Consider the following 4,788-nt stretch of genomic DNA (forward strand, 5'->3'; position numbering starts at 1 on the left):
TCTACATAGACTTTTTATATTATTTGTTCATTTCCATCTGTGTACACCTTGCTTGTAACCTAGCAACTTGCAGCAGTAAGTGCCATGTCAGAACTTAAGAGCACCATTTTGGTCATCTGCTGTCTTTGGCTAACTATGAACACATTATTCCATAAGCTAATTAACGGTATTTCAACATTACCCATTTTCAACTACCCCTTCACTTTTATCAGTAATATTAGGTTATTGTGAAGTAAAAATTCTGTCAAATTTCAAGTACATTTTGCTCTCCCATCTTTAACCATAGCCAAGTCTTAAGTTAATATGATCTTTCTATAAACTTTGTCAGTATTCTCTTTAAACATTTTTATATTTACAGCACACCATTGTTACTGTAATTTCAACTGGTAAGTGACATATCAAGCGACTGTAGGTGTAACGAGGACAGGGTAGTTGTCTCTAGAAGTACTATTTATCATTTTTAAAAAAGGAAGGTACAAAACACTTTGATATTTTCCTGGGCTATTCTGACCCTGCAAGTATACAAAAACTAAGTGGGGGAAGAAACTGGAAGTGTAACTTGAGTTGGAAGGTTTAGTGGATATGGGAAATATACTCCTCAGCTGAATGCATATTACAACTTGGAAGAAAGAATAAAACCCTTTGTATATAATATCCAGTTCAAGAAACTAGCTATGAGTTTTGCAAGCTGGAATAAAAAATTAATAGCCAGCTTTAAATTCAGGGATAGATCTAAACTAATCCACTTTCAGGATTTCTCCAAGTCACTGTTTGGCCTTGATCTTATGACAGACTAATAACTATGATGCTTATAAATATGATTATTTTTAAGACTGTCTTTAAAAATGAGTTTTTGAGAAATGAAATTGAGTTACTTTTACTGAGGTGGATGGACCTAGAGTCTGTCATACAGAGTGAAGCAAGTCGAGTTACTTTTTCTGAGGTGGATGGACCTAGAGTCTGTCATACAGAGTGAAGCAAGTCAGAAAAACAAATACCGTATGTTAACACACATATATGGAATCTTAAAAAAAAAATGGTTCTGATGAACCTAGGACAGGAGTAAAGACACAGACGTAGAGATGTAGAGAATGGACTTGAGGACATGGGGAGGGGGAAGGGTAAGCTGGGACGAAGTGAGAGAGTGGCATTGACACATATACACTACCAGATGTAAAAGATAGTTAGTGGGAAGCAGCTGCATGGCACAGGGAGATCAGCCCAGTGCTTTGTGACCACCTAGAGGGATGGGATAAGGAGGGTGGGAGGGAGATGCAAGAGGGAGGGGATATGGGGTTATATGTATACATATAGCTGATTCACTTTGTTATACAGCAGAAACTAACAACACTGTAAAGCAATTATACTCCAATAAAGATGTTAAAAAAACAAACTAGTTTTTGTTTTTTACCTAGGAAGGTAACAACGACAGTAATTTTTCAAGTGGCACAAAAAGGTAACACAATGAAAATGCTCCCTTCTACCCTAGAGCCCTCAGACCTTCTTCCCACAGGCAACTACTTTTACTATTATTTTTACCTCTTCAAAAAAAAAAATAGTCTATCTTCTGTTAGCTGTTAAGCTTTTTATTTAAAATTATGAAAAATTACAGGTATTCCTTTAAATTAAAGTTACTATTGTAAAAAATGCCTTACACTTTGACATAATTTTTTTTTTTTTCCCCACTAGATGAAATTTTAGGAGTGGGAAGGTTTCAGATACTGGGTGAAAAAACAAGTCATGTATTAAGGATATGCACTGATTATTAACTTATGTACTACTTTAGAAGCAGAATATTGATTTTAGGTCATTATAATTATAGCCATACTGTTATATCATTATCAAAACATATTCTATAGTTCTTAGATCATCACTTACATTGTACTGCAGTAGTACATATTACGATTTTGAGTTGAATCTTGCTTAATCTTTTTGTCCATTTTTCTTGAAAATCCTATCAATTTTTAACACAAGAGCACTGGTTTTAATAACTACAGATAGGCTTTTAAAAACACCTGGCAAGTAAAATTTCATTACAGTAGTCCAAGATGGTTCCAAATGTATATGAACACACTGATTAAAATTTTCTTGCCAGTTTTCGGTTGCCTGAGATGAAGCTATATCCCAGCCTATTTTTGAAACCCGTAAGGAGAAGTTGGCAGTGTTGATGTGTCTAACACCACTTGCTCCCTCATTTCCTCTTCTCAGTTCCTAGCTCTGTGCTGTTTTTTACAAAAAAGATATTTAGGGAGGAAATGTTCTTATTGCTATTTAAATTTTTTTATTACAAAAATGAACCAACAAATCAACTTGTCATTTTTCCTACTGGGCAAAGAATCTAATGTCTGGCTTTTCTGGTGGTTTTTGGAGCGGCTACTGAGTGTAGCTAGGGAAAGCTACCAATTCCTCAGAATTACTTGCTGTGACTGGATGGAGCCATTGCCCTAGTAAGTCCTACAACATGATGATAGTCATAAGAGTATTAAAGCATTACATCTGTATAGACTGTCATATGATAAGCCATGATTGAGATTGTATTTCTATTTTATTATATTCACCTTCCTGAAATATGGCAGGATTTTTTGAATGATCTAACTGTACATCATGTAGCAAAACGTAACAGTAGTTGATTCTAAAGTTAAGAAGTTGGAAAGAAAGTAAATTTTGCAGATGGCTTCTAGATATCAAATACACACATTTTAAGTGTCTGCTAGTAATAACCCTAAATAAATGTAATAAAACTTAACCTTGGCTAAGAGTGATGTTTAATGCTTGGGTTCCTTGATCTCCTGGTACTATTAAGAAAACAGATATTTTGCCCACTTGCTGAAGATGGATTCCAGGATTTGAGCCAATGAAAGACAGGGGCTCTATAATTAACAGCCTTAGCAACTTACTAATCTACTAGCTCCAGCTTCTTTTGAGGTCTCTATCCATAATAAGAATTAACTTCTTGATTTATACTTCTAGTTTCACACTGAAAAGGAAAATTAGCTCCTCTTCCCTTGATTTTGAACCTTTCCAATAACAAACTGTGGCTGACTTATAATTTGTCGCGTATAATCTTAATAGGAGCTTCAATTTTTTTTGCAACTTGACTGATTCTACAATGAACTTTTCTTTTACAGATAGTGTCCTATTCAAGTGTAGTCAGTACAGTGCCTTGGATCACAATTGCCTTGAGTCTTTCATGTATTCAGTGACTTTTAAGTAATAAGATTGTTTAGATAATTATGGCATGAATTATGGTTAATTGATTTCAGCAAATTCAAGATTAGCCACCTTTCAGTTTTGAACTGAGGCTCGTACTGCTGTAGAAATAGCTATTGCCACTGCCATCCATTCTCCCTATAACAGCGAGCTAAATGAGAACCAACTCAACGACTTGAAGTCAGACAAGAGTTGGTTAAATTTTTAGTGGATTTTTCTTTGTATTTCATGCCATAAATATCCAAATTATACGTAGCAGTGATCCACTTCTAGCCACAAGGTGCTCTCTTACAATTCATATTGAACCTAATATTTTTAAAGGTAAGAGAAATCAGGAACCTAGGAAAGTAAAAAATAGTGATGTTTAACGCAAGTTTATGCTTTATATGGTTAAATGCTGGGATTTAGCTTTCTCTGTCAAGTCTGAAATATATCATCTGATGAATGACATAAATTCGTAACTTCACTCATTAAGTCACAAGTGCGTGCTGTAGTTTGGAGGACACAACGATGAGGAGGAAGATGGTTTCCCTCCAATTACGCAAGCTCTTTTATAGTTAAATAAAGGCATGCACAAATTGTCGCGGATTAACCTCAATGTAAATAAAAAGCGTCCAAAAGGAACTCAATAAAATGGTTTCCCTCCGATTATGTAATCCCTTTGGTGGTTAAATAAGGGCAAGTACAAACTGTCGCGGATAACCCTCCAGAGCAAGTCAGAGTGCCAGCAGCTGGACCGCCGAGGCGGTAAATTTCCCTCCTGCACTGTCCTGCAGCTGGCAGTGCCCTGAGAAGTACTATCTCGGATGGGGGAAAATGCACTTAAATTTGTCTGAAAAGGTCATCCGAAGGTGTGACTGTGAGAGGGCGTATTGCAGAGTCCATGCAGTCCCCGCGACAGGTGCACGCGAAAGTGCTTTAGGGATGGGCCCGGGGCCCACATGGCTCAGGTGAGGGGCGCGTTGCGGCCTGGCCATACCCGTTCTTCAGCAGGTGCGGCCGTCGGCGCGCAGGCGCAGTGCGCGGACCCGGGCGCACCGCCTTTCCCAACGCCCCGGCCCGCGGTCCACCGCGAGCCGGGGCGGACACCCGCCTCCACCGCCAGCCGGGGCAGCAGCGTTGTTCTCCCGGGTCCCAGCTCGCAAACTCGTCCGCCCGCCCCCGCAAAAATAACATGTGAATACCCAACGTAGAAAGAGCCTCCTCTTCCTCGCCGCCGCCATTTCCAGAAGTTTCCAGTCACTGCCACGGCCACGGTCGCCGCAGAGCGCGAAACGGCACCCGCCGGCCCGGCACGTCGGCGGCGCCTGCGCGCCTCCCTCGCTCTCCTAGGCCCCTCCCTTCTGGGGCTGGTGCCGGCGGAGGGGAGGCGGCGAGGCGGGTGGGGTCCGCACCCCCGCGTCCACTTGGTACGCCCCGACCCCCGCCCCCGGCTCGGGAAGCTTCTCCCGGCCCAGGCAGAGCGGCGGGCCGCGGCGCGGGGAGGCGGGCGGAAGGGGCGGCGGGGCCAGGGGCGGAGCGCTCACGCCGCCCGTCCCGTGCCCGGCGCGTCACGTGCCCGCGCCGCGGCCAATCGCC

Source organism: Monodon monoceros, unplaced genomic scaffold, assembly GCF_005190385.1.
Source record: "Monodon monoceros isolate NGI ecotype Baffin Bay Population unplaced genomic scaffold, NGI_Narwhal_1 Super_Scaffold_1, whole genome shotgun sequence".
Classification (NCBI taxonomy): domain Eukaryota; kingdom Metazoa; phylum Chordata; class Mammalia; order Artiodactyla; family Monodontidae; genus Monodon; species Monodon monoceros.